Here is a 17,426-nt window from a genome sequence, read left to right as displayed (position 1 = left end):
AAAGGTAACACACATTACATGCATGATAATACAGTTTCCTTCTTCTCTGTTTTACTATTGTGAATGCTGCCATTTTTACATGAAAACTTTTGACATACTTCGTAAATGGAAATACGTTAACAAATCGTTTTTAAAAAGGGTGCGGTAAGCAATTACTTTTCAGAAGCCATTCTTTGTTTTTCCCATCCTCCATAAGCAGGTCATCAACATCACTTGGATTGCTGCCTGCAACTTCTTCCACTACACACTCCTCTTCTTCTGTGTCTGAGACCTCCACGTTTATAACTCTGCTGTCATAAGGCTTGCGAGATACATGCTACCCCCTTTCCCAATCTCTTCTGAGGGGACTGTTTTTTCAATGTCACCCACAGCAGTTTGATTTTCCATATTTTCCTCTGATCTGTTTTCAGCACCTAATGTTGGTGGCTCTTTAAATGGCTTTAAGTGGGAGATACTGTACATAGATTTTAAGTTTCTCTGAGATGGTTTCCAATTTAACTCTTTTACCCATAGCAGTGGTAACTTTGTATGGTCCACAATAGGTACTTTGCAGTGGCCATCCCTTTCTTGTTCTCTTTCTTGCATTCAGTAACATAACACAGTGCCCAACCTCAAATGTTATTTTCCCATATTTAGAACTCTTTCTTCAAGCATACTGTATTGGTTGTTGTTCTTGTGCTTTAAAAATATTACTAAGAGCCAGTGCAATGTCATCATCCTTTCTAGATTTCAGATTTAATCAGTACTCTTTGTAGTATTGTTCACTGAGAACCTTGAAATTTGTTGGCTTTGTAAAGAAATGGAGATGGGGCTATATTTGTGAAGTAAAGAATCACTGAATAACATATTTACATGAAAGCTGATGGTACTTAAATACACTTACCACATAATTCTCTGAGACTTGGTCTGAAAATGTTGCTTCAAAGCCATACAGTAGTCGAAAGGGTGACATCTTTGTTGTCATGTTCAGTTTAGATCACACACACACACAAAAGTCATCAATAAATTCATCCCAGTTACTCCCAGTGTCATCAACCAACTTCCACAATCCTCTGTAACAAATGGTGATTGATTAGTTTGTGAAAAAAAAGTAAACGTAGTGTCTTGACTGAGACAGATTACACGGAATCAAAAAGGTGTAAGGAGAAGGCTATCACTGCATTGCTATGATTATTTTTCATTTCACATGTGATATGGTAAAAAGACTTGCAAAGTAATAAATTAACTTTGAAGATTTAGAACCAATTTTCAGCTTCTGGCATGGTGCATTCTACTTGCCTTTAGTACTGTAATTTTCCCATCCTTAAAATTACCTTTTGATGGATTTGTTAGCGTTTTCAGCCAATCCTTTGGTTTGTGGGTGGTATGGGCTGGTGAAGCTACATTCTATTACCATTTTTTTGGACATATCCAGATTAAACTGAAAGAAAATTAGTTATAAACTTTCCTTTGGTCAGTCCATGAGCTGCCTGTTCAGGGAGGCTAACCTCTGGCCCCACCCCTTCTGCCCAAGGCTCCACCTCTCCCCTTCTCCTTCTACCCCTCTCCCCTGATGGAACCTCGAGCTCCTCACCGCAGCCTCTGGCCCCCCTGCTCCAGCCCTGGCCACCCAGATGGCCCGCCCAAGTGCTCCAGCCCTGGAGCACCAGGTGGGTAGCCCCAGCGCCCCCAGCCCCAGAGCACTGGGCAGTGCGGCCCCAGCCCTGGAGTGTCTGATGGCCAGCTCCAGCATCCCTAGCCCTGGAGTGCCAGGTGGCGTGGCCCCAGTGCCCCCAGACCCAGAGTACCTGGCAGGCAGCCCCAGTGCCCCCAGCCCCGGAGCATCAGCTGGCACAGTCACAGCATCCCCAGCCCTGGGGCACTGGGGGCCCCAGCACTGGATGGCCCCACCACTGTCCCCAGCTGCCCCAAGTCCTAGGCCGGCCCACCCTATCCCCAACTCCAGTCCGCTTTGGGGAAGAAGAGCAGCCTGCCTGGGCTGGGGCCACAGGAGAAACGGCAGGAAGCAGGAGGCAGCTTTGGGTGGAGCAGGGCCATGCCTGGCTGTTTGGGGAGGCTCAGCCTCCTCTGGCCTGCAATACCTGCTGCCCATGGACAGATCGGTATGTATGTTCCTTCCCCCTATTTGACATTGCTTTTATGTGCAATTTCTGTGGTTTACTATCCCATCTTTTAGTATTACTACCTGGAATAATATGTTGGGGTTTTTTTTGGTGGGTAAGAAAAAATAGTGTGGGTGTTCAGAAAAACTTGTCAGCAACAATTTACATTTTAAAAAAAATCACGAGGGTAATGAAGCACATGGTCAGAGTCAACTATCTGTGACCTGATAGTGTGGTTGAAGAAATAGTAAAAATAACCACAAGAATAAGTCTTGACCTCATTATTTAATTCAGAACCGCGATCTGTCAGTATCCACTGTGGATAGCCAAAGCAAATGATAATTTTGTACATTTTCTTTGCCACCTCCTATACTGACTTATTTTGAAGTGGAAATGCTTCTACTCATCCTGTAAAATAATCTGTGGCTATCAGTATATACAGTATATCCCTTTTTGTTGTTGGTAATGGCCCTATTAAATCCATTCTCACCAATTCCCAGGGCCGACTGACGTATATGCAAGGGTCAGGTTACAGTAATACTTTGTATCTCTCTTATTAAATGTTCTGAATAAGCCCATATTTAGTAATCAGAGTAAACACTGTAATATGTTTTCCACAACAGAATCTAATTTCCATTTTTAGAAACAGAACAAAAACAAACAAACAAAAAAGAAATACAGGAATAGGGGTAGGAAAAATGATATAAGAATAAACCTGCAGAAATATGCCATGCCAGCGCAAGGAGTAATCGAGGTAATTGTTGAACTCTGTTGTGCCACTCACTGCATTGCACTGATTGTTGTGAATTCAAGGCCTCATTTTGCAGCAATAGTAAAAATGGATAATTATAAACAATTATCTTTGACTCTCTCTTTCAAAGATTTCTTACTGCTTTTTAGGGAAGTGAATAAGACTGTATATCATGTATATCAGGGGTTGGCAACCTTTCAGAAATGGTGTGCCGAGTCTTCATTTATTCACTCTAATTTAAGGTTTTGCGTGCCAGTAATACATTTTAACATTTTTAGAAGGTCTCCTTCTATAAGTCTGTATATTATATAACTAAACTATTGATGTATGTAAAGTAAATAAGGCTTTTAAAATGCTTAAGACGCTTCATTTAAAATTAAATTAAAATGCAGAGCCCCCCGGACTGGTGGCCAGTACCCAGGCAATGTGAGTGCCACTGAAAATCAGCTTGCGTGCCGCCTTTGGCACGCGTGCCGTAGGTTGCCTACCCCTGATGTATATGCAGTCTGCCCTAAGAACATTCCTAATGCATGGACAATGGAAAGGATGTAATTTCAGAAGATACGTAGTAGATGTCTCAGAGTCCAAAATTCACCTTTATGCTTTTGAAGGTGGTATCCAGATTTAATTCCTTTCTCACTTTCTGGCAATGCAGACATCACTCAACCTAGTTTGGACAGAATAATATGATGACATTAACATTCTTGTATGAAATTATTATTATGAGGGAATGAAGTTTACATTTTCACACTAAATGTATAAATATTCTTTGTACTGTAAATTTCAAATTTGTATTTGTATTTTAAATTACATATTTCAGGATTTTGTTTTATAACCTTACATACCGAATCTGTGATGTCTTTTGTCATGCCCAATAGTATCTTGAGATCAGCACAATTCTTGTTTTGACTGTTCCTTGGTGTTCACCCCATGGACTATCATGATACTCTTCAAAGAGTTGTAGGGCTTGTTTCATGGAGTGCACAACTGCAATCTTTCTTCCTTTTGCAGAATGGGAAAAGTGTCCATAAAAGATACCTGTATACAGTCTGGGTCATCATGGCTTGAGTACAAGGAGGAGGGGAATTTCACTATATGGTAGTAATTAGATGTTGAATTTTTTTAAACTATTGCTCAGTGAACATATATGGATTGTTCCTGTATGTAGGATACACTGGATAACATAGCTGAGAAATAAACTTAAATTATAGGGATTTTTGGTAATTATAATTTATAACTGTAACCCTTCTGCCCCTCTGAGTTGGCAGCATCAAGGGCTGGGTTCAGTATCCAGGGGTTCCGTTTCAATAACGCAATGCAAAACCGGCTCGAGCCCCACCCAGTGACCTAGGACAATTACATACCATCCCCCCCGGGTGCCTCTAAGAGGCAATACTTCCCCTCTCGCAAGCACAGAGTCTGAGTGTAGCAAAATCCTTTTAATAAAGGAGGGAAACAATGTGGCATCATATTGGGAAAACACCACAAACAGGATTCATAACATAAACCATGAGCAAAAGACCCACCAAGTAAGTTTTGGCAGTGTCCTTTTCCCCTTAGAGTCTTAAGTCCAATCACCCCAAAGTCCAACAACCCAAAAGTCTCTGTCCCTGGTCAGTGCCACCCCAGAGTTCAAAGAGTTTTACTCCCTCAGCATGGGTGGAAATAGGAGGGGCACACAGGGTGTTAAGCGGCACCTTACGTGGGCCGAGGCTGACTGCCCTGTCTCTCCGTGGAGTTCTCCTGCAGCCTTCACCACAACCGGCTCCACTCCACCAGCTGCACCGCTCCTCCAGCTGACCCATGAGCTGCTCCAGCCATCCCCGCAAACCACTCTGCTCCGCTCACTGTTCTGTGGGCTGCTCCAACCATGCTGCAAGCTGCTCCGCTCTGCCAGCTGCTTAGTGATAGATCTTCAGGCTCCCCCACAAGTTTTAACACAGCACTCAGCTCAGTAAGTTTAGCTCTTTTAGTGATTTTCAGCTCTTAGTGATTTCTGCTTGTAGTAGGGGAAGCCCCAGTGCTGGTGCACTATTGGCCCAAAGTGAATTCAGCTCAGCAGTCTCTAGATAGACTCCTAATACAATCAAAATTAGCTTTGCTCTTCAACAGTGGAGAGAGGAGGAGGTGCAATTGGTGTTCCAGGCCCTCAAAGGAGGCCCATACACATACCAGTCTCCAATCTCTCTCTATTCACTGGGTTTTGGAACCCATGTCCCTTGTCTAGCAAGTGCTACATAGTTGATGGAGAGACCCTCTGTCATAAAACAGTTTCATAGTCCTTCATTCACATAATCAGAGTAACAACACGTTATTCCTCCTGCCCCAATAACAGAAAAATCGGGGATCCCACAGCTGTCAAAGTGACCATTTCGGGCTGCCGTGGACTCATGCTAAGCAGGGTGGGTGTACCTATGCAAACAAGATCAGCCTCTGAAATTCTTTTCCACGCTCGCCATAATTCACCACCAGATGTCAGGGTAGAGCTCATCCTGACTCTGCTTACATAACCATTTGTCATGTAATTGATAAATACGTTTGTTACAGTGCCTACATATGTAGCAAAGGAGATTTTCTGGGAAATTTGAAGAAAACCAGTGATCCTAATCCTGGTCCCATTGAAGGTAAGGTTAATACGCCAAATAATCCCAGTAATGGGGGATCAGGACCATCATTTATATGCTGAAGATTCCATTGTATTCTGTGTATTGCTTGCCTTTCAAAGAAAAGTTGGCAGAAAATTGATGCAGGTTAACTCTGCCTGTTTTATTCATTCCTTCAGGATATGTATTACTCCTCTCATATGCCAAAACCTGTGCAACTTTTTTCTCAAAAGATTTCTCTGTGTATTGTTCACAGAAGAAAACATTTCACGCTGTTAACATTTACATAATTGCAAACATAGTATCTATCCATATAATAATCAGACTTTATTTTGTAGGTACGATATGAAAATTGCAGACATATAAGCAGCATGTGTCAAACTCAACAATGCAGCGTGCATACACCAATCACAAGAGTGACATAAGTAAATCTGACCTACGTGCATTTGTGGTTTACAAAATCTGGCTGTATTTGATCAATGGAGATCAAATTTCATTTGAAATAATTAGATCACTTATAAGATTTTAACCAAATAAAGTCATATTAACTCAGAACAGGAAATATAATAACACAAAAATGTGAATTGCAAGAAAAGCATGGGGAGGGGTGTTTGAAGATACTGTATAATATATTCAGAAAACAATAGAATATATATGGAAATCTTCTTACCGGCCATACTCATGTTTATTACAGTGACTTTTTGCCCAGTACAGCTTTTTTGGAAAAAAAAAGTTTTCTGTAATTCTGAAGAATCTGAATTTAAAAAAAATCTTATAACATACACATTTTAGTATCATGATGATCACAGGCATGAAAAACGTTTAAAAAGCACAAAATGACTTTAGAGTTTTTGTGAAAGTCCTTGACTATTCATGCCCACAGCCAGGGAGACCTTAAATCTTTGAGTATGTAAGACTTCTACTGAAGGATGAACAGTGCTAAAGGATAAGTGGTCATGGCAAGATAGTTATCTCACTGGAGAATGGTAAGTGGAGACACTTGAGGTGTTCGCCACAAGGTAAGTAAGCAAGGTCAGTAGTGCACTCTTGTATGGGTTCACCAACCCCTATGTTATCTCGTAGTAAAGCTAAAGTGCCGTATGTCCATGATGTTTATAGCTCAAAAAATAATAAGTGACACTTTAGCTTTAGGACAAGCTGCCTAGGAAACAGCATCACAATACTTATTACATAACACTTGATAAAAAACAAGTTTCTGGAGCAGAGAGAACCAAGTGTTCTGTGTTTTCAGGATGATTTAGAAAGCATTCTACAGAGTTGAATTTCAGGGCTATTGCATGCAAAACCCTGAATGATAGTCTGAATATTTCTTTATTAGTCCTTTTCCACTGCAGAGTAGGTCATATCGTTTATTTGTAAAGAAACATTGAATGCCCACAAAACATTAAAAGTAGTGTAAAACATTGTAAATAGTATCTGAAATACTTATGATTTCTTTTTGAAAACAAGCTAATAAGCAGAAAATCTACCATTGTGCTTTATACAGACTTCCTCCCTTTGTCACTGTTACACATATTGAGCAACAAGACTTCAATACAAAAATGACACTTTTATACCATGGCACACACATGTCAGTACATTGCTCTCTGATCTTGCTTTTGAGACAATTTATTGAGCTTTTTCACTCACTGCTAAAATTCAAGTGCCTTGTCCTTATTGTGTTACTTCAGAATAGCTCAGACACCTTTGTTACTGCAAGGTGATAAAAAATTCAAACTTTTTTAGCAGCGAGGAAGAGACAGTTGCCTTTTCCGTAACTGGTGTTTTTTGACATGGGTTGCTCATGTCTATTCCACAATAGGTGTGTGTGCTCACCACGTGCACACTGGCAATACCTGTAGGGGTGTGCCCTAGCGACCCCTGGAGTGGCGTCTCCTTGGTGTGGTATAAGGGGTGCTGTGCGCCCCTCCCCCCCAGTTCCTTTTTGCCAGATAACTCTGACAGAGGGGAAGGAGGGCGGGATGTGGAATAGACATGAGCAACACATCTTGAAGAACACCAGTTACGGATCAGGTAACTCTCCTTTCTTTTTCGAGTGATTGCTCATGTGTATTCCACAATAGGTGATTCCAAGCTATATCTGTTGGAGGTGGGAAGGAGTTCACGAACTCTCAGGATGGAGAACAGCCCTGCCAAACCCGATGTCCTCCCTGGTCTGAGAGACAATCGCATAATGCGAAGTGAACGTGTGAACTGAAGACCATGTGGCAGCCCTACAAATGTCCTGAATGGGGACATGGGCCAAAAAGGAGCCGATGAGGCCTGCGCCCTAATTGAGTGTGCATTCACAATTGGTGGCGGAGGGATTCCTGCCAGGTCATAACCGGTACGGATGCATGAGGTGATCCAGTTGGAGAGACACTGAGTGGAGATCAGCTGACCTTTCACGCCGAGGCGATGAACAGTTGCAAAGACTTTCTGAATGGCTTAGTCCGCTCCAGGTAAAAAGCCAGAGCCCGTCTCACATCCAGTGTGTGGAAACGGCGCTCCTCACTGGACGCATAGGGCTTGGGGCAGAGGACCGGCAGAAAAATGTCCTGACCCATGTGATAGGTGGAGACCACCTTCGGGAGGAATGAAGGGTGTGGGTGAAGCAGGACCTTATCTTTATGAAACACCGTGTACGGGGACTTGGAGGTCAGGGCCCTGAGTTCCGAGATCCGCCTAGCCAATGTGATTGCAGCCAGGAAGGCCACCTTCCACGAGAGGTGTGACCAGGAGCACGTGGCTAGCGGCTCAAATGGGGGGCCCGTGAGATGGGCCAACACCAGGTTTAGGTCCACAATCCCAATGTGGAGGCCCGGTACCGTTGGTAACAGCTGCTTTGCGATTGGCTCCAGCAGGCAGACCCGCGACAGCAGGATGCTGGCGATTGATGCCCGGTCCCGCCGGTGTTCGCTCCTCGAGGCGGAGCGGTGCCGAGAGTCTTGGTCAGACGGAACCCAACCAGACAGCCTGGTGGACGTTGAGGGCAATCCACATGGACTTTGCTCTGAACAAACGCTGGGCAGCAAATGGTGTCGGGAACGTTCCCTTGACCGAAACCAGTACCGAACCAGGGGTGACTGCAGTGATCCCAGCGGCGGCTTGCCTCTGGAGCACAGGGCCAACATCAGTGGTGCTCCTGGAACTGGCATGGACATAACATCCTGGGCTGCCTGCAGGGCCTCCAGTGTGGAGGGCATCCGGACACCTGGGGAGGCCTGCTCCAAATAGGCTACTCCGCTCAACTTGAGTCAGAGGCCGAGGCTGGTGGGGATTGAGGACTGCCCAACATGGGTCTAGCCTCTGTCCTGGGTTTACTTTGGTGCTGCGGCGAAGAAGGCCTCTTCCTAGCATTCTTGGCATGCCCCATGGAAGGGGAGCAGTGCCGACTAGTCGATGGCACTAAAGGGTAGCTGTGCACCGACACCGTGGTGGCCGGTGCTAACTCAGAGCAGTGTGCCGGAGCCGGGGTCAGCACCAACTCCATCAGAATAGCCTGGAGTGCAATGTCCCTTTCTCTCTTGGTCAGAGGCTTAAATGACCTGCAAATCTTGCAGCGATCGCTGAGATGGGTTTTCCCCAAACAGCATAAACAGTGGCTCTGCATGGCTCCCGGAAGCAGCGGCATGTCCCCCCGCTGAATTCTACACATAGGGGCAGCCAGGGGGCTCTGCACACTGCCCATGCCCCAAGCACCATTTCCGCAGCTCCCATTGGCCGGGACCTACCACCAATGGGAGCTGTGGGGCTGGCACCTGCAGATGGGGCAGCATGCAGAGCTGCTTGGCCACGCCTACCTGTAGGAGCCAGAGGGGGGCATATTGTTGCTTCTGAGAACTGCTGCATGAGGTAAGCACCACCCAGAGCCTGCACCCCGACCCTCTCCCGTGTCACAACACCAGTCCTGATCCCCCTCCTGCCCTCCAAACCCCTCGGTCCCACCCTGGACCACCCTCCTACACTCCAAACCCCTCATCCTCAGCCCCACCTAGAGCCCTCACACACAACTCCCCGCCCCAACCCTGATCCCCCTCCTGCTCATTGAATCCTTCAATTCCAGCCCGGAGCACCCTCCTGCACCCCAAATCCCTCATCCCCAGCCCCACACCAGAGCCCAGACTCCCAGCTGGAGTCCTCACCCCCCCTGGACTCCAACCCCCTGCCCCAGCCTGGTGAAAATGAGCGAGGGTGGGAGAGTGAGTGAGGGTGGGAGAGCTGATGGAGTGAGTGGGGGTGCAGGGCAAGTGTGTTCAGTTTTGTGCGAGTAGAAAGTTGGCAACCCTAGTTGAGAGACCTCTGACTGACTGGTCACAATCTGGTGTTGCAAGTTTCCACAGTCAGTTCAGCTCTCATTTTGGCAAGTTCGGCACACAGATCCTGGAGTGTGACCTTGCACATCCAAAAGTTCTGCACTCACTGCTCATAATCCCAAACCTGCGATCCCATCAGGTGGAACTTGTTTCTCAGGGCCAGAACTGGTTCTCCACCATCTGTAGTTGCTCCATGAATGCCACTAAGAAGTTTGAATTGGTTGTCACTATGTCTCACAGCAATCTGTCCTGCATGGAATCATCATCTCCCTTCTTTTCTTGCAGTTCTGCAAATACTGCAAAATCATGCACCCTGGGCTTGCAACACTCATGACAATAATGCAGAGCTGTGCAGGCTCCATGCATCTGTCAGAGATGGCTGGCAGTGAGGAGGGCCACGTGGGTTTGTGGGAGTTAGGAAAAAAAGGGGAAAAATTATGTATAATTTTACATATGCAATACGTACAAAATTAAGGGATGGTGAACATTGCCTTATAGAAAGTTGATCCCAGGATCACAGTCATTCCTGTGTGACCCATTTGGGCCGCAGCATGCGTTGCCAAAACTTCCCAAAATACAGTGCGGTGGACGGTGGCAAATTGCACAGTGGGATACCTATCCATGGTGCACCACACTCTGAACTGATACAAGCACGTCTGGTAAGTACGCTCACGGCAGAAAAAGAGTCAAGTAGGCATGCACACAAGTGACATACTAACTGTGGTGACTGTATGGTGATGTAACTTGAGTTAACCTAAGTTTGTAGTGTAGATATGGCCTTAGGTATATGAAATGTGGGGGAGAGGCAACAGGAAAAGTATGAGGCTAGGCTAAGATTCTTTCAGGTGTTTAGGCTCCTGCTTTTGTGGAACTGGGCCTACTGTACCCTAAAGGCTCAGGAACACAGAGGCATATAAAAAGAACCCAATATCATTTAAAAGATGTCATGACTTGAGGGTGTATAACTCATGATTTTTGAATTCTTGTGGTTGTCAAGCTATGTTGGGGTTGTAGATGTGTGTTCATAATATTGTGAAGACCAAAACTATAACTGAGTTCAAAAAAGAATTAGATAAGTTCCTCAGGATAGGGCCATCAATGGCTATTAGCCAAGATGATCAGGGATGCAACCCAATGTTCTGCGTGTTCCTAAACCTCTGACTGCCAAATGCTGGGAGTGGACGACAGGGGATGGATTAGTCGATGATTGTCTGTTCTGTTCATTCCCTCTGAAGCACCTGGCACTGGCCACTGTCAGAAGACAGGATCCTGGGCTAGATGGACCATTGGTTTGACCCACTATGGCTATTCTTATGTTCAGCAAAACTTATAGTAGATTTTTGCCTTTAAGAAGGATTTACTATGAGACACAGTGTACTGCCCTTATTGAATATTTGAGCATCAAGTTCTACACACAAGCAGTGACACGCGAAAAAGCACTAAGGGCTGGATTGAGAGGCAAAATAACAGTTGCAAAAGGCAATCCCCATTGGTGGATCAAATGAAAGCAAAATTTTGACACCAGGCCAGGAAATCAGTCAGACTGGAAGTCACATGATCCAACAGAATAAACTTGTGCTATAAAATTAAAAAGTTAGAATTAAAAATTCCAAATTAAAAATCACAGTAAAAAACATAGCAAGTGGTATATTAGAAACACAGAGGTCATTGCTAAGACTACTAGCAACTATTAACTTATAAATATTTTCAATGAGTATTTGCTCTTAAAATATAAATTAAACAGCACAGTGACATGCATCTGCATAATGATAAAGGTAAATGATGAAGTGGAAGAGTACAAGAATAATAAGAATAATGTTTAAGAAGTAAACAATTAGAAGGAGCAAAACTATACTTAAAATGGACTACAAGGAAAGGAGTTCAATTCAGGGAATCACAACAGGGGAGGAGGGCATTAAGAGGGGATCAGCTGAATGCAAAGAAAAGCAAAGATAGAGGGGATATTGAGGGAGACAGGAGTATAGACGAAAGTAAGAGGGGCAGTCATGGAGAAAAGCGGAGATTAAAAAGACTGAAGATAGAAGGTTGGAATAAACAGCTGATCAGTGAAGGGCAGAAAAAGTCCAGTCAAAAATAAAGTTCACTGAATGTCCAAAGGCCCCACCTTTGTCTGATTCCGCAGTTGCTCCGAGTGGTTGGAAGCTCTGGATGGTTCCCTCCCTTCTACAGTTTTCCCCCCAAGACCATAGGGGAGGGAAAAGGGAGGTATAATTTGGGAACATGTGGGATTGTAGAGGGACATGGCTAGGATGGAATTAGCTGGCAATGGATGGTGAAGAAAAGGAAGGGGCTTGAGCTGTAAACTTGGGGCAGGGCTTAGTTTGCTAGAATTTAGAAAGCGTAGGAAGGTGGGCAGGGCATATGATAAAGAGATTTTGTGTAATGCGGTGTAGCTTTATATTTTCATGAGCTAACGTCACAAGATAGCTTCTAACTGGTAAATGTGGAAGCTAGCTAGCAATCAATACAGCAAACTGGAAGTTACCACTCACAAGGAATTTAATCATAAATTTATCTGACTTGACATTCCTAAATGTTAAAGTAATAAATGAGTGACTGACAGGACTGAAGTAATGAAAGAAGACGACTCCCTTAAAATAATACTCTAAGACAATGCATTCTAGAATTACTGTACATTAATTCCTGCTACATGTGAAACTGTAATTGAAATTATACTTTAAAACTTATTCCTTAAGACAACCACATGGAGAGATAGCTTACTGCTCCTTTAAAATACACATTTCAATTATAGGAACAGTCTTTTTGGATATGACAGTTACAAAGATGATTTGGTAATACTCACAAAAACATGTCATTTTACTATATAAAGAAAACTTCTTAGAGGAAATCATAATCCAGCTAAAAGAAACCAGTGTCAATAATATTTATTCATCTCTCAGTTATAACTAGCAACCTACAGCTGTATCTGGTCATGTGCCAATTCCTTGCATTTGTAGGAAACTTATTTTAAAAGCATGTGTCTTGCAGTACAATTCTAAAAAAACCCAGACTAACTCTAGCCTGGGCTATTGCAACTCACTACACTAGGTACAAACATTTCAACATTTAAAAATGCTTTACTCCAGAATGCCAGAGCTCACCACTTTAGCAACAGAAGTTACCAAGAGCATATCACCTTAGTGCTCTGCTCACTACATAGCTCTTCATAGACTAGTGGACCAAATTTTAAATATTAATATTAATCTTCAAGGTTCTTCACTAAATTGGCCCACCCAACACCTCACTTTTGAAAATAACCTCTCTTGGCAGCTGTGTTCCTCAAGAACTAAAAAACACTGTCCACCTCAGCAGGCTATAAAGCTTTCTTGGCAACTGGCAGAACCCTGTGCGGATATAAAATTTGTGTCTGCATCCAATCTGCAATGCACAAACATGGTCCACAGATGTAGTTATCCACGGATTTGCAGGGCTCTAGCAACTGGGCTAGTGCTTTGGAGTTAATTACCAGAAGACAACCAAAAATCTCTCTGTTCTGAAATGTAAAATTCACTTCTTTGACAGCTCTCTCACAGCTGCAACTGCAGCAGAAAAAAGAAGATAAAGCAGGAAAGAGGAAAGCAAGAACAGCCATAACAGGAGGGGAGAAGAAAAGTAAGTAAGACTACACAGAAGTAGGGTAAAAAATTGGAGCACCTGCTTACTGTGATCTCTTTTGGGAGATGCTCCGTTGTAGTTGCATCCTTCGTCAGATGAGAGATTACTTGCTCTTAAGACAATAAGACCAGGGAATATCCACAGAGTTAAAAATAAATTTAGAAATCATGCAATAAATAAGACAGACAGAATGATTCTGTGGTTAGAACACAGGACTGGTAGTCAGGAGTTCAGGGTTTGGTTTCCAACAGACTTCTACCCTAGTTTTCCCCATCAGTAAAATAGGGATACTTTCCTGCCCCATAAATGTGTTGGGAACAGTAATTAATTGTTTTTGAAGCTCTTTGACATGCTCAAAAGTCACAGTAGAAATATATTAAATGGGGATATCAGGTGGTATATCTGGCAATGATTTGTGGCACCAGAAATCTACAAGGATTCCTTCTGCTTCCCTCCCAATCTCCTTTCTTCCCAAACTGCAGAATTTCTGCAAGTGGTTAATTTTAATATCTGTTCTACTTGGCCCTTATATTTCATCATATGAGATTTTCTTTACACATTAAAAGTCAAACTTTTGTAGGCAAGTTACCCACTCTTTATAACTCTAATTTATAAAGAACGTAGCAACCGGTGATAATTACAAATTTTGCAAGTAGGAAAATATTGTATGGATGTGATTGCAGAAATGGATGAGGTGAATGGGGATAGTGTAACAACGGAAATATTTTTAAGCATACAGTTTTGGGTGTTAATTTTCTCCCTCAAACTGAACAGGGACAGGCCAGGTCCTTACTTGGACAGGAAGCCTCACTGGAACATAAGCTGCAGGAAGTAATGTTTTCTGATTGTACTGAACAATGGCCCAGCACCATGGTACATTCTTTCAACTGTCAGCTTCTTGGCTTAAACATGTCTTATAAAAAGCATTTATCCTACTTGCTGCCCCATTCCCCAGTACATGCTACTGCCTGACCAGAACAATTTCCATACCCTTTCTTCATTGAGCTGCTGCTCTACATGATATGTGTCATTACTATGGGGAGGATAGTAATACTTCTTTGTAATTTCTGAAGGTGAAAGCCAGTGTCAGTTTTTAAAATGAGACATTAAAATACATGGGGGAAAAAAGTTCAGAGTTGACAAAGTTTGCTCACCACACCAGTAATTTTCTAATCTGTCTCAGAAAAGTAGCAAATAAGACATCACAGTCTGACAGCTGTCCAAATGTGTTGTGTGTAATCTTTGGTGATCTCAAAGTTCCCAGTGGGAAGATTTCTCTGCAAAAAGCTCCACCACAATTGCCAACTCTTTTTATACTCTCAGCAGAGAGTCAAGAGAGACTAAATTATCATATTTCAGAACAATATTGACACATATTGATGGGGTATCTTGCATGTCTACATACTGGACTTGATTCTGTGGATAATAGAAGTTTCAGTTTGAGACTATCAATCTGGTACCTTTCACAATCACTGCATTCAATTTTATCTTGAATTTAATGTTATTTCTTCATTGTAGGTAAATGTAGGTATGATGCTGGCAGACCAGGTCATGCTAGAATGTATTCAGTTCCATTCGCTTGTGTATTAGTACAGATCAAAGTAATGGTCAGTTGTAGAAGAGTGTATTGTGTGTTTAAACTTCATGAAAACTAATGGGATGTTATTTGCATGTTTTCACTTATCTGTTCCTGTTATAACGTAATAGCAAACATTGACCTTATGTATACCCCTGCAACTGAACAACCAATCAAAGAAATCTTGTGAAACAATAATGAAGGACTTAAACATAGAATGCTAATTTCAAAGCAAGTGGCCATATATGATGGTCAGAAGTCAAAAGACCAGGTGCATTCCTCACTCACTGTCATCGAAGGAAAAGCCCACACGGGTAGAGACACTGTCAGCTTGCTTTCTATATGCAGAAACTATAAATATGGATTCAAAGAAAGATCTATGACTGGACTGTTCCAGGGAAGTGTTTCAGATGCAAAGCAGAGATCCCCAGAGGCCATCTGGGTACCCTGAAAGACTTCTGGGAAACTGGCAGTTTATTACATCATTAACATCATATGGAATTACAAACGGTGACTCACCTGTTAATATATTTTACCTGCGTTAACCTCTCAATAACTCATTTCCTATTCTTAGCTAATAAACTTATAGTTTCCTATAGAACTGGCTGCCAGTGTTGTCTTTGATGTAAGATCTGGAGTGCCAATTGATCTGAGGTAAGTGGCTAGTCTCTTGGGATGTGGTGTGATTTTTGGTTTTAATAACCTTTTACCACAAAGTTCAGTTTGTCTGGGTGGCAAGATACCATGGAGTCACAGACTGTCCCCTTAGACTTTCCAATCTAAGACTGGTATAATGATCCAGGAGTTTACATTTGTTACTGGTGTGGTGAAATCTAATTACAGAACACACCACCAGCTTGGGAAATCTGCCCTGTTTTCTGGCAGTTGGTCCTGAGATAGTCACTCAGAGTTGTGAGCCGCTCCAGACAGTATGACAGAAGGTTCTACAAACTAATCATTCACAAGAAAGACAAGCAAAAGTCCCAAACGGTATTTTGGTGTCAGAAGATTTTCCCTCTTTCTGACTCCCCATAGGAAGCTTCCACAACGTTCAAATAAAGAGGCGTGCTAGAAACCCTTAAAGACTAAGCAAATCAGTTACTGATAACTCTCACTACATTAGGAACATTGGAGTTTAAGTTAAGAATAATTAAATAGTTGGTGTGAATCAAACAATTACATATTGTTCGTAATATTGGGGGTGGGGGAAGAGGTGGTGATAAGTGAGAAAAAGAAGCGGTCCAAATTTTGGAGATGCAGCTTTACAGGTAAAACATTTTTTAAATTTCTGCAATACCGATATGGAACTCCTGAAATTGAACAAGCTATTTCATAGTAAGACTAGGGATGTGGGATATCAATTAGAGAGACCACTATGACCAAAAGTCATGGCTTCAGGCAAGAGTATCAATCCTGTAATACCTAATGAAAGAATCACGGTAGACTGTAGTTTCATATTTTCCAGCAAGATAAAGGGAGGGAGGGGGAAAGAGAGGCAGGATGAGTTAATGCTATCCAGATAAGGGTGAAATTTTACAAATCTAAACTGTCTGAGGAAAATAAGTAATAGTAAGAAAGTTGGTCATTTAATAAATGATGGAGACTAAATTGACGCAAATGGCTAATACTACTGCTAAAAATAATGATCAACAAAGAAAATATAGAAAACTGACTAAATAGGAAAGAAAACTCTGTTATTGATAAAGAGATAAGGAAATCCTTGGAACATTTGACCATATACAAATTAGCTAATCTGGAAAATATGGATCCTACAGTATTAACAGAATTAGTTAATGAACTTACTCTATGTAACCATTGACCATTATTTTCTGAAATGAAATTCAGATAACTGGGAAATTGCAAAAGATTGGGAAAAAACAAATGACGTTTTCAAAAAATAAAAAGGAAAAAAGTGATCCTTGAAATCCATATATTGAATTTCTATTCCTAGCAATGGAACAGATGAGGACAAATTCATGAAATAGCTACAGAACAACAGGACCATAAATGGTAAGTAGAAATTCACACATGGTAAACTGTGAGGAATTCCAAACACCGGAAAGGGAAAAGAAAGAATTCAAAAGGACCTAGACAAATTGGAAACATGGACAGAAAAATAATTCAATTGGAAAAATACTAGCTAACAGATCTTAATTCAATTAAATGCACAAACATACAGAGACTGGAAACTTGGAAAGCAGTAATGCTGAAGACCTAAGAATGATAATGGATCGAAAGTTAGACTTGAGCAGGCAAGTATGATTTGGCTCCAATCCAATACAGTTTGCCTACACAAAAAGGATCATTCCACAGAGCAAGGAGGTAGCATTTTCTCTCCATGCTGCTCTGGTGAGACTTCACCTAGTAGATTATGTTCAGTTTTGGCAACTCATTCCTAGAGATGCTGAAATGTTAGACATCACTCAAAAGAGCAGAGCAACA

The 17,426-nt window shown here is 42.4% G+C and overlaps 1 long non-coding RNA gene across 1 annotated transcript in view; it reads left to right on the top strand.

The window, feature by feature from the left end:
- The window catches only part of LOC123363591, a 29,712-nt gene extending 14,137 nt beyond the window's left edge, over positions 1-15,575 (top strand). Inside the window, exons 2-3 of the long non-coding RNA XR_006576824.1 lie at positions 13,316-13,405; positions 15,116-15,575. This is a non-coding gene — a long non-coding RNA (uncharacterized LOC123363591). The remainder of the gene's footprint in view (positions 1-13,315; positions 13,406-15,115) is intronic.
- The last annotated feature ends 1,851 nt before the right edge of the window (positions 15,576-17,426 follow it).

The sequence above is a fragment of the Mauremys mutica genome, chromosome 2, assembly GCF_020497125.1.
Source record: "Mauremys mutica isolate MM-2020 ecotype Southern chromosome 2, ASM2049712v1, whole genome shotgun sequence".
NCBI lineage: Eukaryota > Metazoa > Chordata > Testudines > Geoemydidae > Mauremys > Mauremys mutica.
The sequence above is the reverse complement of the archived record's forward strand: the minus strand, read 5'-3'. Positions and strand labels throughout refer to the sequence as shown.